At 38.8% G+C, this 22145-nt stretch overlaps 1 protein-coding gene across 14 annotated transcripts in view; it reads right to left on the bottom strand.

The window, feature by feature from the left end:
- Positions 1–22145, bottom strand: part of LOC118142978 (proto-oncogene c-Rel-like) — a 365180-nt gene that overhangs the window by 36422 nt on the left and 306613 nt on the right. Inside the window, exon 9 of one of the 14 annotated variants that reach the window (XR_013520513.1) lies at positions 18968–20612. The exons of the other annotated variants lie outside the window; for them this stretch is intronic. The gene's annotated coding sequence lies outside the window, so the exon portion shown is untranslated. Of the gene's footprint in view, positions 1–18967; positions 20613–22145 lie in introns of those variants that run through there. 14 annotated transcript variants of the gene reach the window in all.

Raw genomic sequence — 22145 nt, 5'->3', positions numbered from 1 at the left:
TACACATATATTTACAATTATTATGTCTTCTTGGTGAATTAACCCATTTATGATTTTATAACGACCTTCTTTGTCTCTTTTTACAGTTTTTGACTGTCTATTTTGTGTGGTATAAGTATAATTACCTCTATTCTCTTTCACTTTCCAATTATGTGGAAAATCTTTTATCCATTTCTTCATGTTCATTCTTATGTGTGTGTTTATTAGTAAAGTGAATCTCCTGTAAATAGCATTTAATTAAATACTGTTTTTTAATCCATTCAGTCACTCTACATCTTTTTGTTAGAGAATTTAATCTCTTTACATTCACAGTAATTACTGGTATGTAAGAACCTGCTACCATCATTTTGTACTTGTTTTCTGATTGTTTTCTTCATGCTTTGTTTCTTTCATCCTCTCTTGCTCTCTCTTCTTTGTGGTTTGATGGTTTCCCATGGTGGTTTGCTTTGACTCCTTTCTTTTTATATTTTATGCAACTACTATAAGGTTTTTCTCTGTGCTAACTACAAGGCTTATATAACCTCAAAATAGACTACCTTAAGTTGACCACAACTTCCCTTTAATTACATGCAAAAAAATCTACATGTCACTTCTTCTCTCCCAATCTTATATGATTTGATGTCAAATTTTATGTTTTTATGATTTGTATCTCTTAAAATGTGTTGTAACTATAGTTGTTTTCACAATTTTGTCTCTTGTTTTTCCTAATAGGGATAAAATTGCCTACACACAACTCTTAAGACTATTAGATGATTCAGAGTGTTACTATGTATTACTTATACTATTGACTTGTTTGCTTTTATATTTCTTTGTTATTAATTAGCAACCTTTCATTTCAGCTTAAAGAACTCCCCTTAGCTATTCTTGTAAAACAGGCCTAGAGGTCATAGACTCCCTTAGGTTTAGTTTGTCAATGTAAGTTTTTTTCTCTCTCATTTCTTTAAGGCAGTGTTGTTTGGTAAATTTATTTTCAGCACTTTGAATGTATCATCCCACTCTCTCCTAGCCTGTAGGGTTTCTCCTGAGAAATCTTCCAAAAATTAAATTAGGGCTGCTTTGAATGTGACATGTTTTTATGTCTTGCTACTTTATGTATTCTTTTTTTTGTCTTTAATGTTTTTATAATTTGTGGTATATCTGGTGAACTCCCCATTTGTGTTGAATTTGACTGGTGATCTCCGAGCTTCCTGTTTCTTGATGTCATCTTTTCCCAAATTTGGGAAATTTTCAGCTTTAATTATAAAAATATGTTTGCTAGTCCTTTCTTCTCTCTTTTCCTTCATTAATTCTTATTATAAGAAGGTTAGTTTGCTTGATGGTATCTCATAATTCCTGTAGGTACGGTCGGGAGGAGGGGAAGATGGCACTGTAGGACCAACTCAGGATTGCAGCTCCCAGTGAAATTGCAGAGGGTGAGTGCATGCTGCATTTCCATATGGATCTTTATTGCCCACAGACCAGGTGTAGGAGCTCCACAGGCCGCCAGCACAGCAGTTTGGGTTGGCACAGCTGTTTGGGCTGGGGCCGCAGCACAGCAGCACTCCGTACAAAATACACTGGTTTGGTTGCCCTGTTAAACCAGCAATTGGAGATTTTGGAAGGCAGATTAACACATTCATCTGATTAAACGGGACTTAAACAGAAAGCCAGGCCAGGAGATTCACGGGCAGCAATGTGGTATGAGCCAGCGCAGTGGGTCGCTGCACGGAAAATCACACAGATCCCGGGGCCCTTGCAGCAGGTGACTGGAACACCTGGGAGAGAGTCAACTGTTCAACTTAAAAAAAGGGGGGGGCTCTGAGGCAGGGAGCCAGGTGATCAGGCTTGGCAGGTCCCACCCCAACAAAAACAAACAAAACAGCAGTTGGAAACGCTCGGGGTTGAGAGTTTCACAGCAAGCACAGCTGAACTCAGGACAGTGCAATTCGGTGGGGGAGGGGCATCTGCCACTACCGAGGCTACGGAGGTCCTCTGCCATTGCTGAGGCAGCCTGCCATTGCCGAGCCAACCCGCCATAACAGAGAGAGTTCGCCACTACAGAGGTAGGCCACCATCACCACTGCAGTTGTAACCACACCCATATACAGGACTACAGGGAAATACACACGGCAGCAGGGCGGAGCCCACAGCAACAGGGCAGAGCCCACGGCAGCTCAGCATAGCCACTACAGGCAAGAAATGACTAGACTGCCTCCTCGCTGGGCAGGAAAGTGCAACGGATACTCATAAATAAAGCACTAACTCCCTGGGACAGAGCACCTGAGGAAAAAAAAAGGGGGGGCTTTATGAGTTCTGCTACAGCAGACTTAACCATACCTGCCTAGCAGCCCTGAATGAACAATGGAGCTCACAGCTCACCACTAGTGCTCCTATAAAGTACAGACTGTCTTCTCAAGCAGCTCCCTGACCCCCATATATCCAAAGAGTCACCTCACAAAGGACTGATAAGACTGACATTTGGAGGGCATCATTCAGGGACAAGATAGTAAAGAAGAATCTGGTAGCAACCCTTACAGTTCCGCAGCTGCTACAGGAGTTTCCCAGACAAGCAGGACCTGGAGTGGACCTCAGCAGTCCTACAGCAGTGGGGCCAGACTGTTAGAAGGAAAACTAAGAAACAGAAATACTTCATCATCAACAATCTGGACGTCCACTCAGAGACCCAATCAGAAAATCAGCAACTACTCAGACGACAGGTGGATAAATTCACAAAGATGGGAAGAAACCAGTGCAAAAAGGAGGAAAACATCCGAAACCAGAACACCTCACCTCCTACAAAGGACCAAAACTCCTCACCAGCAAGGGAACAAAGCTGCATGGAGAATGAGAGTGAGGAAATGACAGAATCAGACTTCAGAAGGCGGGTAATGAGAAACTTCTGTGAGCTAAAAGAACATGTTCTAAATCAATGCAAAGAAACTAAGAACCTTGAAAAAAGATATGAGAAAATGATAACAAGAATGGACAATGTAGAGAGGAATATGAGTGAATTGAAGGAGCTGAAAAACACAACACGAGAACTTCGTGAAGCATGCACAAGTTTCAACAGCTGATTTGACCAAGCAGAAGAAAGGATATCAGCAGTCGAAGATCAACTCAATGAAATAAACGAGAAACCAAGATTAGAGAAAAAAGCACAAAAAGGAATGAACAAAGTCTCCAAGAAATGTGGGACTATGTGAAGAGACCTAATCTACGTTTGATAGGTGTACCTGAATGTGACGAAGAGAATGAATCCAAGCTGGAAAATACTCTTCAGGATATTATCCAGGAAAATTTCCCCAACTTAACAAGGCAGGCCATTATTCAAGTCCAGGAAATACAGAGAGCACCACAAAGATATTCCACAAGAAGAGCAACCCCAAGGCACATAATCGTCAGATTCGCCAGGGTTGAAATGAAGGAGAAAATACTAAGGGCAGCCAGAGAGAAAGGTTAGGTCACCCACCAAGGGAAGCCCATCAGACTCACAGTAGATCTCTTGGCAGAAACCCTACAAGCAAGAAGAGAGTGGGGGCCAATATGTAACATCCTTAAAGAAAAGAACTTTCAACCCAGAATTTCATATTCAGCCAAAGTGAGCTTCATAAGTGAAGGAAAAATAAAATCCTTTGTGAACAAGCAAGTACTCAGAGATTTTGTCACCACCAGGCCTGCTTTACAAGAGCTCCTGAAAGAGGCCCTACACATAGAAAGGAACAACCAGTACCAGCCATTATAAAAACATACCAAATGCTAAAGAGCATCAACAAAATGAAGAATCTGCATCAACTAATGGACAAAACAGCCAGCTAACATCAAAATGGCAGTATCAAATTTACACATAACAATATTAACCTTAAATGTAAATGGGCTAAATGCACCAATCAAAAGACACAGACTGGTAAATTAGATAAAAAGCCAAAATCCATCAATGTGCTGTATCCAGGAAACCCATCTCACATGCAAGGATACACAAAGGCCCAAAATAAAGGGATGGAGGAAAATTTACCAAGCAAATGGAGAGCAAAGAAAAGCAGGAGCTGCAATTCTCGTCTCTGATAAAATAGACTTTAAAGCAACAAAGATCAAAAGAGACAAAGAAGGACATTACATAATGGTAAAAGATTCAATACAACAAGAAAAGCTAATGATTCTAAATATATATGGACCCAATACAGGAGCACCCAGATATATAAGACAAGTTCTTAATGACTTACAAAGAGACTTAGACTCCCACACATTAATAGTGGGAGACTTTAACACTCCACTGTCAATATTAGATAGATCAACCAGACAGAAAATTAACATGGATATCCAGGGCTTGAACTCATACCTGGAACAAGCAAACCTGATAGACATTTACAGAACTCTCCACTCCAAATCCACAGAATATACATTCTTCTCAGCTCCACATCAAACCTACTCTAAAATTGACCACATAATTGGAACTAAGGCACTCCTCAGCAAATGCAAAACAACTGAAATCATAACAAACAGTATCTCAGACCATAGTGCAATCAAGTTAGAACTCAGAATTCAGAAATTAACTCAGAACCACACAACTTCATGGAAACTGAACAACTGGCTCTTGAATGTTGATTGGATAAACAATGAAATGAAGGCAGAAATAACTAAATTCTTCGAAACCAATGAGAACGAAGACACAACATACCAGAATCTCTGGGACATACTTAACGCAGTCTCTAGTGGAAAATACATAGCAATAAGGGCCCATATGAGAAGAGTGGAGAGATCCAAAATTAACACCCTATCATCAAAATTGAAAGAGCTAGAGGAGCAAGATCAAAAAAACTCAAAACCTAGCAGAAGACAAGAAATAACTAAGATCAGAGCAGAACTGAAGGACATAGAGACACGAAAAACTCTTCAAAAAAATCAATAAATCCAAGAGCTGGTTTTTTGAAAAGATCAACAAAATAGACAGACCACTAGGCAGATTAATAAAAAAAAAGAGAGAATAACCAAATATTTGCAATAAAAAATAATAAAGGGGAAATCACCACAGATTCCACAGAAATTCAAACCATCATCAGAGAATATTACAAACAACTCTATGCACATAAACTAGTAAACCTGGAAGAAATAGATAAATTCCTAGACACTTGTGTCTTCCCAAGCCTAAACTAGGAGGAAGCCGAAACTATGAATAGACCAATAACAAGTTCTGAAGTAGAGTCAGCAATTAAGAGCCTACCACACAAAAAAGCCCAGGTCCATATGGGATCACAGCCGAATTCTACCAGACACACAAAGAGAAACTGGTACTATTCCTTCTAAAACTATTCCATATAATCCAAAAAGAGGGAATCCTTCCCAAATCATTTTATGAGACCAACATCATCCTGATACCAAAACCCAGCAGAGACTCAACAAGAAAAGAAAACTTCAGGCCAATATCCATGATGAACATAGATGCAAAAATCTTCAATAAAATACTGGCCAGTCGACTGCAAAAGCACATCAAAAAGCTTATCAATAATGATCAGTAGGATTCACCCCTCAGATGCAAGGCTGGTTCAACATACGCAAGTCTATAAACATAATTCACCACATAAACAGAACCAAAAACAAAAACCACATGATTATCTCAATTGACGCTGAGAAGGCCTTTAACAAAATTCAACAGCTCTTTATGCTAAAAACCCTCAATAAACTCGGTATTGATTGAATGTATCTCAAAATAATAAAAGCTATTTACGACAAACCCACAGCCAATATCATACTGAATGGGCAAAAACTGGAAGCATTCCCTTTGAAATCTGGCACTGGACAAGGATACCCTCTCTCACCACTCCTATTCAATATAGTACTGGAAATTCTAGCCAGAGCAATCAGGCAAGAAAAAGAAATAAAGGGTATTCAAATAGACAAGGAGGAAGCCAAATTGTCTCTATTTGCAGACGACATGACAGTATACCTAGAAGACCCCATTGCCTCAGCCAAAAAACTCCTGAAACTGATAATCAACTTCAGCAGACTCAGGATATAAAATCAATGTGCAAAAATCACAAGCATTCCTCTACACCAATAACAGACTTAAAGAAAGCCAAATCAAGAACGAACTGCCATTCACAATTGCTACAAAGAGAATAAAATACCTAGGAATACAATTTACAAGGAACGTAAGGGACCTCTTCAAGGAAAACTATAAACTACTGCTCAATTAAATAAGAGAGGACACAAACAGATGGAGAAACATTCCATGGTTAGGAAGAATTCATATCATGAAAATGGCCATACTGCCCAAAGTAATTTACAGACTCAACACTATCCCCATCAAGCTACCATTGACTTTCTTCACAGAACTGGAAAAAACCACCATGAACTTCATATGGAACCAAAAGAGAGCCCACAGAACCAAGTCAGTTCTAAGCAAAAAGATCACAGCAGGAGGCATCACACTACCGAACTTCAAACTATACTACAAGGCTACAGTAATCAAACAGCATGGTACTGGTACCAAAACAAAGATATAGACTAATGGAACAGAACGGAGGCCTTGGAGGCAACACAACATATCTACAACCATACAATCTTTGATAAACCTGACAAAAACAAGCAATGGGGAAAGGATTCCCTGTTTAATTAATGGTGTTGGGAAAACTGGCTAGCCATGTGCAGAAGGCAGAAACTGGACCCCTTCCTGACAACTTACTCTAAAATTAACTCCAGATGGATTAAAGACTTAAACATAAGACATGGCACCATAAAAACCCTAGAAGAAAATCTAGGCAAAACCATTCAGGACATAGGAGTAGGCAAGGACTTCATGAACAAAACACCAAAAGCATTGGCAACAAAAGCCAAAATAGACAAATGGGACCTAATGAAACTCCACAGCTTCTGCACAGCAAAAGAAACAGTCACTAGAGTGAATCGGCACCCAACAGAATGGGAAAACATTTTTGCAGTTTACCCATCTGACAAAGGGCTGATATCCAGAATCTACAAAGAACTCAAACAGATTTACAAGAAAAAACCAACAAGTCCATTCAAAAATGGGCAAAGGATATGAACAGACACTTTACAAAAGAAGACATACAGAGGCCAACAAACATATGAAAAAATGCTCATCATCACTGCTCATTAGAGAGACGCAAATCAAAACCACATTGAGATACCATCTCACGCCAGTTAGAATGGTGATCATTAAAAAATCTGGAGACAACAGATGCTGGAGAGGATGTGGAGAAACAGGAACACTTTTACACTGCTGGTGGGACTGTAAATTAGTTCAACCATTGTGGAAGACAGTGTGGCAATTCGTCTAGGACCTAGAAATAGAAATTCCATTTGACCCAGCAATCCCATTACTGGGTATATACCCAAAGGACTATAAATCATTCTACTATAAGGACACACACACACAAATGTTCATTGCAGCACTGTTCACAATAGCAAAGACCTGGAACCAACCCAAATGCCCATCGATGATAGACTGGACTGGGAAAATGTGGCACATATACACCATGGAATATTATGCAGCAATCAAAAATGATGAGTTCGGGTCCTTTGTAGGGACATGGACGAATCTGGAGAACATCATTCTCAGCAAACTGACACAAGAACAGAAAATGAAATACCGCCTATTCTCACTCATAGGCGGGTGATGAACAATGAGAACACATGGACACAGGGAAGGGAACACTACACACTGGGGTCTATTGGGGGGAATAGAGGAGGGACAGCAGGGGTGGGGAGCTGGGGAGGGATAGCATGGGGAGAAATGCCAAATATGGGTGAAGGGGAGGAAGGCAGCAAAACACACTGCCATGTGTGTACCTATGCAACTATCTTGCATGTTCTGCACATGTACCCCCAAACCTAAACGCAATAAAAAAATTCCTGTAGGTTTTTTTTTGAAACAAGATCTCACTGAGACCCAGGCTAGTGTATAGTGGCCTAATCTTAGCTTACTGCAACCTCTGCATCCCAGGCTCAAATGTTCCTCCCACCTCAGCCTCCCAAGTAACAGACTACAGGTATGCACCACCACATGCAGCTAATTTTTCTATTTTCAGTACAGATGGGCTTTTTATTCATCTTGCCACTCTGGTCTTGAATTCCTGAGTTCAAGCAATCCACCTGCCTCTGCCTCCCGAAGTGCTGGGATGACAGCTGTGATCCACTTCACCTAGCCTACTCCTTTTTCTTTTTGCTTCTCTGATTGTATGATTTTAAATGTCCTGTCTTCAAGCTCACTGATTCTTCATTCTATTTGATTAAGTTGGCAGTTGACGCTTTCTGTTAAATTTTGGGTTTATTTATTGTATTATTTATCTCTAAGATTTCTATTTGTTTTTATTATAATTATTGTTTTTATTTCTTTTCAAACTTTTGATTTTGTTCATGAATAATTTTCAAGTTTTATTTAATTGTTTACCTATATTTTCTTGTAGTTCCCTGAAATTCTTTAAGATATTTATTATAGGCCGGGCGCGGTGGCTCAAGCCTGTAATCCCAGCACTTTGGGAGGCCGAGGCGGGTGGATCACGAGGTCGAGAGATCGAGACCATCCTGGTCAACATGGTGAAACCCCGTCTCTAGTAAAAATACAAAAAATTAGCTGGGCATGGTGGTGCGTGCCTGTAATCCCAGCTACTCGGGAGGCTGAAGCAGGAGAATTGCCTGAACCCAGGAGGGCAGAGGTTGCGGTGAGCTGAGATCGCGCCATTGCACTCCAGCCTGGGTAACAAGAGCGAAACTCCATCTCAAAAAAAAAAAAAAAAAAAAAAAAAGATATTTATTATAGATTATTTGTCAGTGATTTTATAGATCTCCATTTCTTCTTGGAAGCTTAATAAGCTTTATCAGTTTCTTTTGGTGGTGGTATATTTCCCTGATTTTTCATAATTCTTGTGTCTTTATTTTTATACCTCTGCATTTGAGGGGATGGCTACCTTTTTCGGCCTTTGCAGGTATATTTTGTTGGTGACAGACCTTTACTATTTAGTCTGCCCTGGGATTCTGAATGGACCAGCTGACAGCAATCCCAGGCATGCAGGCCTTGGTGTCAGGTTCTCTAGCTGGGCTGGGTCACTTCCCATGCTCTGCAGTCAAACGGTATGTCTGGCTACTCTATGGTCCATTGAGACCACTGGCTATACTCTGTCATCAGGTGGGACAGCTGGCTGGATTCTGCAATCGTCTTTGATCAGGCAGGGCTACAGGTTGTTTTCCCTAGCTAAGGGATACTGTTATTTTCAATCTACACTTGGGCAAGGCTGTGTGATGGGTTCCAAGACTGCACAGGGTCTCTGAGGTTGCTGCTCAACCATATATAATGGCCAAGACCAGAAGCTTTGCTTCACAGATAAGTATAGACTTGGCCTTGCCTTCTGACCTAGGGTAGGCTTAAGCAAAACACCAAGGTTTTGTGGATTCATTGCTCTGCAGCATAGGTTGAGCAGGGCCAGATGCTCCTTGCATGAGTAGTCAGTGACCCACAGTTGCCTTCTGGCTTTGAGAAGACTTAACAAAAGCATATTTGCTTACTTGGATAACCTCTCCTTCAGTAGATTTGGACAGAGCCAGATGCTCGCTCTGTGGGTAACTGTTGACCTGCGATTACTTTCCAATATGGGAATAACTTAACATGAGCACCAGACTTAGGTGGGTTATTTCTCTGTCATTAAGATTGGGCATTGAGTAGAACCAGATGCTCTCCCCATGGGTAATCACAGACCTACAGTTGCCTCATGACCTGCAGAAGAGCACCTGGGCTGTGTGGAGAAGATAGCTTGGGATTTGAGCCTAGGACACCCATGGACTGTGTTTCCTGTAGCATAACACTGTTTGCTGGTTTCTTTGGCGTGGCACCTCTGTTGGCTGGAATACAGAGTAACCACCATTATCTATGTTTTGGTCACTGTGAACTCTCACACCTGTTCTTTGTTTCTAACTGACTTCAGGTGGCCTGGCCCTGCCAGATTTCCAATGTTTCCTACGGAACAAAATTAAAGTAAACCTCCTGTAAAGGTTCCCAGAATGGTGGAGAAGCTGAATATCTGCTTCCAAGTCACTTTTCCTACTATAGAAACCATGGGTCAAGGGGAATCCTCTGTGGAGCTGTGCTGGCTTGAGGTACTGGTGGCATGGTCAAAGAAACTCATTCTCTTACCGTTCAATCTTAGGTTTTTGCTCTGTAGCTTAATAGAGTGTCTGAGCGTCATTCTCAAATTCCAGGATTTTTATACTAGTATTCTTGCCTGTGGATAGCTGCTTGTTTTATTTGAAGGGCCACTGGGGAGGGGGTGAAGAGTAAGTAAAGCTGGAAAATTCCAGGCCGGGCGCGGTGGCTCAAGCCTGTAATCCCAGCACTTTGGGAGGCCAAGGTGGGTGGATCACAAGGTCAACAGATCGAGACCATCCTGGTCAACATGGTGAAACCCCGTCTCTACTAAAAATGCAAAAAAAATTAGCTGGGCACGGTGGCACGTGCCTGTAATCCCAGCTACTCCGGAGCCTGAGGCAGGAGAATTGCCTGAACCCAGGAGGCGGAGGTTCCTGTGAGCCGAGATCGCGTCATTGCACACCAGCCTGGGTAGCAAGAGCAAAACTCCGTCTCAAAACAAACAAACAAACAAACAAAAAAGCTGGAGAATTCCACCATCTTGCTGATGTCACTCTTATTATATAACTCTGTGTGTGTGTGTGTGTGTGTGTGTGTGTGTGTGTGAGTAAAACAAAGCAGTCTGTGTATTCTTAAATAAACCCTGTCATTAGATTGTCATGTAACATTAGATAAGCAATTTGATTGCAACTCCCTCTCTCTGTTTTTCCTTACAGCTAGTGGAAGGTGTCAAACAAGGCTTCTTGAGCTTCTAGAAAGAATCAGCTTTCAGAAATTGCATCTTGCTACCTAACTGCCATTTCAAGATGGCATGGAAATCAATATTCATCAGGCATTAATAGAGGCTGTAATTCCAATGAATTGGCTCTAGATTGCAAGGAGTTTCAGCAAATGATGAAAAAAATGTTGCAACTGATGCTTTGGGAAAATATAGACCTAGAAAGTTTATCAGGTATTATTCATACATTTAATAAAAAGATTTTAGACTCTTAAAGCAATGTCTGGCATAATAAATGGCCACTATGTTTTTAAATAAATGAATTGGCTTTAAATATGCTTCTCTAGAATATTCATTCACTTATTCAGTAAACATTTCTGAATGCCCACGACATGTAAGCCCTGAGCTGTGTGCTGAGAAATTGCCACGAAAGAAGGAAGGAGGTAACTGTTTAAGGGTATGACGAAAATCAAGAAGGTTTAATTTTTAAAAATTAGCTAAAAAAAAATGAAGAGAAAGCTCTCAATTGAAGTTGAGTTGGGGAAAGGGAGTTGGGAATGAAGGAAAAAGAAAATCAATGCAGAGGACACTACAGGAGCAAAAACTGGGAGATGTGTGAGTGACTGATTTGTCCGAGATTGGGAGTCATCTGATATATAGGCAGAAGTGTCTAGAGGAAGGAGCCATAACTAGGAGCTTTCAGACCAGATTCTATTCATAGACAGATTATGTTTGGACTGGACAATGATTGCTAAAATTTTGACATAGCTGTTGCATTGAAAAGAGCTTGAAATAATGCATGCCCCATATATATGTTATGTATATGTTTGCTAGTATTATTGAAAATAATTTAAATCACAGACAAAACTCTAAATTTCTGAAAAGTTCAAAACTATGAAACCACAGAAACAGTTTACGGTAATAGCTCCTTCAGAGAGGACATGCTGCCTCACAGTCACCACACACTAGATGTGCCATTCCTCAGTCAGGCTCCAAGTCATGTCCAACATTTACACCATTTATTTGGTCCCGTCAGGCGTTTGAGCTTTCAGAACCCTGGTCAAGCACTCAAGTTTAGGGTCTATCATTAATAGAGCATGTGCTTACATGTCATGCTGAGGAGTTTAAACATTTTCAGAAAGACAATAAAGAGCTAAAAATGATTTTTATTTCAGGGAATAACACAATTGTATCTATGTTACATTAACATTAGGTTGAACCATATGAACCTGTCTCTTTTTTTTTAACTAAAGTCAAAAACAGTCAAATATCAGCAATTTGATTTGGTTCTAACTAACAGAAGCATCGTTTTTGTTACATGTGGTAAATGTACTAGAAAGGAGAAGTGAGGAAAAATTGAAGGTAGAGAAACTAGGTAAGAAGAAATTAAAATGACCAATAGAAAATAATGACAGCCCAGATTTGGCTCATGTGAGATAATGGCAGAGGAAAAGAAGCAACACCATAATTTATTAGACAGCTTTCCTATTACCTGTAATTTAAGCATGTACAGCACATCTCATAAAATTATCTGAAGAGTAGTCAGAGTCTAGAGAAGACAACTTTTGCCTTTATCCTAGTAGCTACTGAAAAGTACAAATAACAGCAACAAAACAAATTGTTTTAGAAACTGGCTTCAAATGACACTTTTCCCAAGGATATCGAGATATTTAAAAACCCTTAGCTCATAAGTAAGAGGACATTTTACATTAGACAAGCTATTTCCCACTCTCTGCCTTGTTTTCTCATCTAAAAGGGAAATAGAATAATATTTCATCTAGAATAATAGTATCTACTTAAAAATGTAAGGATTTAATGAATTAATAAATAAAAAGTAGTTCAAACATTGCTTAGCACATAGCAAACATCCAATAAAATTTGACCATATTTTTATTACCATTATTTTTAGCAATTTCTTTAATTTACATTTGAGAAAAATTGATGCATAGAGAAACAAAGTAATTTATTTGAGGTGTTCCAGGGAATCAACAAAAAGCCAAAACCAGGATGTAGTGAAGAAGTCACTGAGGGTAGTGAGGAACAAGAATATAGGATTGAAAGATTAAAAATTCCCATGAATATAAAGGTTGCTGCAGTTGGAGTTTACAAAGGATAATAAACCATAGAGATATAAGGTGGTGGTGTTTAGACAGTATGTAAACTTACAACTGAAAAGAGGCTAAGTTATTGGTAATGACAAGATGTAGGGTATGACCATGATAGTGTGTAAGGTAAAGCAGAATAAAATTATTAGAGAAGATTTCAAAGACTGAAAGCCATGGTATTGCGATGAGCATCACTATGTATATTGAAATTATTAAAGAAGTAAAAACCGGTTAGTGTTGGAAAGTGAAGATTATCCAGAAGCTAAAATCTTTGAGAAATGAGGGGAAGTAACCCAAGAAATGGAATAATGAGTAATATAGTCTGGAGACATCTGGTGGTTTTGTGAAGGATAAAGGGAAAATAATGTAAGTAGCAAAAAGACATATGGATGTCACCTACTCTCTTTCCAGGGTCTATATAACAGGAAAGTTTTGGGAGGTAGAATAGCCTGATTGTGAGGAATGTTGGGGAAACCTCTGAGAAAAGCCAGGTTTTTGTTAGAGCAAGAGGATAAAAGACGGGCTCGCAAAATAATTTGAGCTAAAAGATTTGCTGATGATTAGTTTTAGAGAGTCCCACGAAAGTTTCAGGAACTAGGGAGGTTTTGGAGATATGGATAGTGTGGTGTTTTAAATGTTTGTGTCCCTTCAAAATTCATGTTGAAACTTAATCCCCAACAGAATAGTATTGCACTGGGTTCTTGAGTTGTTGGTTGGGTCATAAGAGTCAGCCCTCATGAATGGTGTTAGTGCCTTTATAGAAGGGCTTAAGAGAGTCTATTTGGCTACTCTTTGGACTTCCGCCATATGCGAAGACACACAGAAGGTGTGATCCATATGAAACAGCCCTCCTCAGACATCAAATTGGCTGGCATTTTGATCTTGTATTTCCCAGCTTCCAGAACTATGAGTAATAAATTTCTATTATTTATGAGTTACCCAGTCTAAGGTATTTTGTTATGGCCAAATGGCCTATTTTGTTATAACCCAAATGGACTAAGACAGAGAGTTAGAAAGTGGGTCAGAACCACTGGGGATTAGAGTCTTGGGTAATGTGGTTTGATTGTGGATTTTTTGGGATGACTGATCTGATTTGGGATAAAGGTCATAAAGAGATTAGTCCTGAAGATCCCAAGGAAGATAGTGATGAAGAAGCTATGAGTACATAGGACATGAAAATATGGGGTAGGAGAGATATTTTCCAGAGCAAGAAGAGTTCTTGGCCTTCCCTTGATTGCTAATAATAAACGTGAGAGATCCTGCTGAAGGATGGTCTCATTTAAAATAGAGGCACTCTTTTCTCTCCAAATGGCAATCTTCAAGGTGACAGTTCTATTCCAAGAAAACTATATTGCTCTTGACTTTAGGATGGCCTCCTTAAAATAAGTATCTGGACCACAATCTTATGAGCATCCTCAATAATGGCCAATTCTTATCCTCTGAAAAATTTTAGAAATCTCCATGCCTTCAGAGTAAGAGTATATTAGTCCATTCTAATGCTACTAATAAAGACATACCTGAGACTGGGTAATTTATAAAGAAAAGAGGTTTAATTGTTTCACAGTTCAGCATAGCTGGGGAGGCCTTACAAATATGGCAGAAGAGGAAGCAAACGTGTCCTTCTTCTCATGGCAGCAGGAAGAAGAAAAAGAGCTGAGTGAGGCGGGGAAGCCTCTTATAAAACCATCAGATCTCATGAGAACTTACTCACTATCATGGGAATAGCATGGGGAAAACCACTCCCATGATTCAATTACCTCCCACTAGGTTCCTCCCACCAAGCATGGAGATTTTGGGAACTACAATTCAAAATGAGATTTGGATAGGGACACAGAGTCAAACCATATCATTCTGCCCCTGGACCCTCCCAAATCTCTTGTCCTCACATTTCAAAGCACAATCATGACTTTCCAATAATATCCCAAAGTCTTAGCTCATTCCAGAATAAACCCAAAAGTCCAAGTCCAAAGTTTCATCTGAGACAAGGCAGATCTCTTACACCGATGAGTCTATAAAATGAAAAGTAAGTTGTTACCTCCTAAATACAATGGGGTTATACCCATTGTGTAAATACACCCAATCCAAAAGGGATAACTTGGCCAAAACAAAGGGCCAAAATAGACCCCCAGCAAGTCTAAAATTCAATAGGGCAGTCATTAAACCTTAGAGTTTCAAAATGATTTCCTTTGAGTTGATGTCTCACATTCAGGTCACATTAATACAAGAAGTGGGCTACCATAACCTTGTACAGTTCCACCTCTGTGGCTTTGCAGGGTACAGCACCCTATCCCAACTGCTTTCATGGCTGACATTGAGTGTCTATGGCTTTTCCAGGTGTATGGTGCAAGCTGTCAGTAGATCTACCATTCTGGGGTCTGGAGGATGGTGATCCTCTTCTCACAGCTCTACTAGGCAGTGCCCCAGTGGGGAATCTGCGTGGGGGCTCTGAACCCACATTTCCTTTCTGCACTGCCTTAGCAGAGGTTCTCAATGAGAACTCTACCCCTGCAGCAAACTTCTGCCTAGATATCCAGACCTTTCCATACACCCTCTGAAATCTAGGCAGAGGTTGCCAAACCTCAATTCTTGCCTTCTGTGTACCCTCAGGACCAACACCACATGGAAGTTGCCAAGGCTGGGGGCTTGCAGTTCCTGAAGCAATGTCCTGAACTATCCCTCTGCCCCTTTTAGTCATGGCTAGAGCAACTGGGATGCAATTCAAAGGCTGCAGAAAGCAGAGGTGCCCTAGACCCATCCCAGGAAACCATTTTTCCCTCCTAATCTCCAGGGTCAATAATGGAAGGGACTGCTGTGAAGATCTCTGACATGCCCTGGAGACATTCTCCCCATTTCCTTGGTGATTGACATTTTGCTCCTCATTACTTACGTGAATTTCTGCAGCCAACTTCAATTTCTACCCAGAAAATTGGTTTTTCTTTTCTATTGCATCATCAGGCTGAAAATTTTTCAAACTTTTATGTACCGCTTCCTCTTGAACATTTAGAAATTTCTTCCACCAGATACCCCAAACCATCTCTCTCAAGTTCAAAGTTCCACAGATAACCAAGGCAGGGGAAAATGTCACCAGTTTCTTTGCTAAAGCACAGCAAGAGTCACCTTTGTTCCAGTTCCCAAGAAGTTCTTCGTCTCCATCTGAGACCACTTCAGCCTGGACTTTATTGTCCATATCACTATAAGCATTTTGGTCAAAGCCATTCAATGAGTTTCTAGTAAGTTCTAAACTTTTTCCACATTGTCCTGTCTTCTGAGCCTTCAAAGTCTCTAGGATGTTCCAAACTTTTCCACATTTTTCTCTCTTCTTCTGAGTCCCCTAAACTATTCTAACCTCTGCCTGTTACCCAGTTACAAAATCACTTCCACATTTTTGGGTATCCTTTTAACAGCACCCCATTCTTGGTACTAATTTGCTGTATTAGTCTGTTCTCGTGCTACTAATAAAGAGATACTTGAGACTGGGTAATTTCTAAAGAAAAGAGGTTTAATTGACTCACAGTTCAGCATGACTAGGGAGGCCTCGGGAAACATAATCATGGAAGTAAGGGAAGCAAACATACCCTTCATATGGCAGTGGGAATAAGAAGAATGAGAACTGAGTGAAGGGGAAAGCTGCTTATAAAACCATCAGATCTTCTAAGAACTTACTATCACAAGAAATAATATGGGGAAACTGCTTCAATGAATCAATTACCTCCCACTAGGTCCCTCCCACACACTTGGGGATTATAGGAACTACAATTCAAGATGAGATTTTGGTGGGGATACAGCCAAACCATATCAAAGAGCATCCTTATAATTTGTATATCTACCTCTATGCTTGATTATGAACTACCTGCATTCAAAAAGCATATCATAGTCATATCAATACCCCTAAGTAACTAACAGAATACTTTTGTTGAGCTATTGTTGCTGAATATTTTAATATTTAAAAGGTTTTTTTTACCATGTCTATGTAATTGCATGTTCTATCGTTAAAAGTACTTATGTTTTAATGTTTTTTAATAAGGATAAAATTCTTCATAGAACTCAGGGCAATGAATATTCAATTAAATTCAATACATATTGAATACTTGTTTTATACATGAAACACTGCTGTGCACTTAAAAAAATATATAGAAAACATTGTTTCTGTCCTTAAGAAGCTAACTTTCTAAGAAGAGCATTAAAATTTTAATCCAAATCAATTAGTCTAGGCAATTATCATTTTAGAATTATTTAATGGATTTATTGCCCATGAAAAACACAGCATCATTTATATCCATCCTTTGAAGATAAATTTGATTTTTGGAAATGCAATAATATCAGGGTGATGATGTCAAGCAAGGCATTAAGAACCATCTCCATCTGCAGCAGTCTCTCAGTAGCATGGTTTGTGAGCATTGTGCCAAGAAAGTTTTGGGAGCTCTGTTATAACACCACCAACAAAAAAAACCCCTCTTACATTTAAATATTTTATATACAATTTTTAACAGGAAAGGAAAAGAGAGACTAAGTTTCTCATTGTAATATACATGCTATTTATGGGTTGTATTATACATAAAAATACATATGCTCTAATAACATCCTCAGTAATTTTCTGAGTCCTACTGAGAAGTGAGTGCTTTGAAAGCTTGACAAAAGAAAAGAAGGCAGTTTGGCAAAATAAATAAATAAATAAAATAGGTAACAGAAGTCACACCTCATCAGTGGGAGTCAAAATAATACAATTGACATGATTCTGGGAAACGGGGTTGGGGGGGTGGTTTCTAAGCAGCAACCAATAACACTACATACATTAGTCAGCCTGGCACTGATCTTCCAGTCCTATAATAACTCATGAAACTGAACTATGATACACTGAGCACTCTGATAACAGAAAATCATGGTTTTATAAGAACTCACAGAAGAGGCTAACTCAGAAGTGAGGGTCAGAAAAAAACGTGACAGAAGATAGTTAAATCTGGAACCAGAAGAATAAGTAAACATTAGCATAATATAATAGAGAAGAAAATAGGAAAAGGCATGAGTTCCAGGAGAGAAAACTGCACAGACTTGTTAACTATGAGTGCTGAGACAAGTTATCTAACCTCTGACATGCAGTAACAACTATAGAATGCTCGTAAAAAGAATTAGCACTTTTTATGGTTTTCTGGGTCAAAACCAACAGGCTTAATCACTTTCTTACTTATTAGTTCTAATCATTGCATTAAGTCCAAAAATCTAATATCTGAAAACTTGCTATCTTTCTTCTTTTGAATCTAGGAGAGTCTTGTGTTATAACAATCCCACCACTTTCTTAAGAAACCAATAGACATGGCCTTACAAGCATTTTCCAGTAGAATTCTCTGAATCAGGTATCTTTGAAAACATACCATCTTCATCCACTTTAGAAAACCCAGGGTTTCTAAAGCTTGTGTGGCCAAAACTTTCCAGCCTTACTTGGCAAATCTTTTGTTGCAACCGTCAGGCATCTGGAAGCCTTCAGCTGTCTCTCAGTGAAAGAACTGCCCACTAACAAACATGAGTTATTCTTTCAAAATATAGAACCTGAAGCATATTAAGCCTCTAGATCTAACCACTTATTTACAGGAAATACAGGGGATAGAGTAATATTTTATAAGACATGAGAATTCAATCTTCAAGATCTAGAATGTGGGAAAATACAGGATGAATGATTCTATTTCTTAAATAAATGTTTAAGAAAAAAATAAAGGAGTAGAAATCTACATCAAAACAATCTTAAGAGGCATATCAACCATTTCAGTGTGTAGCTTCTTATAGTACCCGGATTTGAATAACAAAAAAAAACTGTTAAAAAAACGACTACAAAAAAGACAATCATGAAAATTCAAATGCTGAGTACTTGATGATTTTAAGAAACAATCATTTCAAGGAGTGTGAGAACGAGATTGTTGCTACATGCCTTATGACTTCTTAAATTTTAGAGATAATTACCGAATTATTTATGTATAAAATGATATGTGGATTGTCTTGAAAACATCTAGTGGTAGAAGGTTTATAGAGAAACAAGATTAGCCATAAATTAATAATTGTCAAATTAGTATTATGGCTATGTGAGAGTTTATTATTTTATTATTTTTATATTTTGTCTATCTTTGAAGTTTTCTATAATAAAAGTTAAAATTCCCCCAAATATAAAAAGTCTTTAAAAATTGGATGTTCATTCATTCAAAATATGCTGGACCAACACTGCAGTCTTTCTTGGAGACTTCGCAAGTCAATGGTTGTTAAATGCTTTTTCAGTAATAATGAAATTGATGGCATTTCAGTAGTCTGAACAAGTGGAATAAAACTGGGTATCTGCGAGGGCAGCACCATCATCACCTGGGAGTTTGTAGGAAATGTAGAATCTCAGACCCCACCTCAGACCTTCTGCATCAGAATCTACATTTTTAACAACCTTCCCTGTAATGGATATGCACATTAAATTTGGGGGCTCAGTAGGCTGGAGGTCAGGGAGAATTCCATAGCATTGCTTTAAACTAAAATCACAGTGCATTAGTGAAAGGAAGAGAAAAGAAGCCATTATGTATGAAACCACGAAATTTGCATAACAGATGTTATTTTATTTGTTTATTCAACATATATTTATTGAGCACATGCCATGTGTAGGGTACTGGTTTATATGCTGAGAATATTGCAGTATATAAACAAACAAAAATCCTTGACTTCGTATGGTATAATTCTAACTAGCTGCCTCACACTGAGTGCTTAATAAGTATTAAGAACTGCTCTTAATACTCGATAGCCATAGTTCACAAGAAAAAAGAGATTGGCAACTGAAGAAAATATTCAAAAATCATGATGTTAAAACATGATATTAAACATTGAGCAGGTCAACTAAGCTTATAAGGAGAGCAAACTAGCATTTGAAATCTATTATACTCTGTACCTCCTCCCTTATGCTTTGCATAGTAGCCCAGAACATCTTAACTTCTACACACTACACTCATCGCGTTCTGTTCATTCTTGTTCTTTAGTTCCTAGAATTTTCCCTATGCCCCAGTTTCACCAGAAGTCACATGAAGGTGGAAAGAAGAGAGAAGACATGGTTTGAAATACACTCTATGATTGGTACTTTATTATAAAACACTCATTCCACTTATCAAAACAATTCCAAGAAGTAAATATCTCTCAAATTTTACCAAAAAAGAAAATCATCACTCAGAGAAATTAAATAATTTGTCCAAAGTCACAAAGCTTCAAGGGTTAAGCCCCTCTAGGCTCGAAGTCCAGTGGTTCTCAAACTTGATGTGCATCAAAATCACCTGGAGGGCTTATAAAAACACAGACCTCCAGGCCCATCCCAAGGGTTTCTGAGTCTGTAGGTCTGGACCAGATCCTGATAATTTGAATTTTTTTTTTTTTTTTAATTTTTTATTGGATTATAGGTTTTGGGGTACATGAGCAGAGCATGCAAGACAGTTGTGTAGGTACACACATGGCAGTGTGCTTTGCTTTTCTTCTCCCCTTCACCCACATTTGGCATTTCTCCCCAGGCTATCCCTCCCCACCTCCCCCTCCCACTGGCCCTCCCCTTTTCCCCCCAATAGACCCCAGTGTTTAGTACTCCCCTTTCTGTGTCCATGTGTTCTCATTTTTCATCACCCACCTATGAGTGAGAATATGCGGTGTTTCACTCTCTGTTCCTGTGTCAGTTTGCTGAGGATGATGTTTTCCAGATTCATCCATGTCCCTACAAACGACACAAACTCATCATTTCTGATTGCTGCATAATATTCCATGGTGTATATGTGCCACATTTTTCCAATCCAGTCTATTATCAATGGGCATTTGGGTTGATTCCAGGTCTTTGCTATTGTAAACAGTGCTGCAATGAATTTGAATTTTTAACAAGTCCCCTCGGGGATGGTGGAGCTACTGCTCCCACTTTGAGAACCACTGCCTTAGTACATGTTTGACCTACTTCAGAGTAAGTCTGCTCTCCACCATGAAAAGGTCCTTTAAATATTTTAAAGCAGCTATTTTTTTTTTCATTTGTATAATTTAAAGAGGTACAAGTACAGTCTTGTTACAGGATCTATTGCATAGTGGTAAAGTCTGGGCTTTTAGTGTTACCACCACACTATACTGCACATTGTACTCCTTAAGTATTTTCTTATACCTCTCTCCCTTCCAACCCTTCCACCTGTCAGAATCTCCCATGTCTATTATTCCACAATTTTCAACCATATGTACACATTATTTATCTTCCACTTATGTGTGAGAACATGCAGTATTTTACTTTTGTTTCTGAGTTGTTTCATTTAAGATAATGGCCTCCAGTTTTGTCCATATTATTGCAGAAGATGTGATTTCAGTCCTTTTATGGCTGAGTAGTATTTTATTGTGTGTGTATGTACACCATACTTTATCCGTTCATCTGTTGATGAACACTTACGATGATTCCAAATCTTTGCTATTGCGAACAGCACTGTGATAAACACACTAGTGCAGGTGTCTTTTTGATATAATCATTTCATTGTTTTAGTAGATATCCAGTAGTAGGATTACTAGATTGAACAGCAGCTTTATTTTTAATTCTTTGAGAAACCTCCATATTGTTTTCCAAAGAGATTGTACTAATTTATATTCTCCCAACAGTATATAAGCATTTCGTTTTCTCTGAATCCTTGCCAACATCTGTTACAGTTTGACTTTTTAAAAAAAGCCATCTGACTCATATAAGATAAAACATTATTGTGGTCTCAATTTGTACTTCTCTGATATGTTTAGTAATAATGCTAAACACTTTTTTAATATACTTTTTGGCCATTTGTATGTCTTGTTTTGAAAAATGTCTATTCATGTCCTTTTCTCACTTCTCAGTGGGATCATTTTTTTTTTCTTCTTGTTGAGTTTTCTGAGATTTTTGTGAATTCTAAGTATCAGTCCCCTATCACATGTATAGTCTTGAAATGTTTCTCCCATTCTGCAGGTTACTTGTTCATTTTATTGATTACTTATTTTGCTATGCAGTGACTTTTTAGTTTAATTAAGTCCCATTTGTCTATTTTTTGTTTTTGTTGCTTATGCTTTTGAGGTCTTAGTCATTTTATTAGTTAGCATAGCAATAAGAGTTACAACCAATATACTCCACAATGTAGAATGCCTCAAACACAGGAAGGGTTTATTTCTCACTCAGGTGTCTGTCCAATTCAGATGATCTAGGTCAGTGCACAGGTGCAGCTTTTCTCTAAGTGGACATCCAGGGACTTTAGCTAAAGGA

Source organism: Callithrix jacchus, chromosome 7, assembly GCF_049354715.1.
Source record: "Callithrix jacchus isolate 240 chromosome 7, calJac240_pri, whole genome shotgun sequence".
NCBI lineage: Eukaryota > Metazoa > Chordata > Mammalia > Primates > Cebidae > Callithrix > Callithrix jacchus.
The sequence above is the reverse complement of the archived record's forward strand: the minus strand, read 5'-3'. Positions and strand labels throughout refer to the sequence as shown.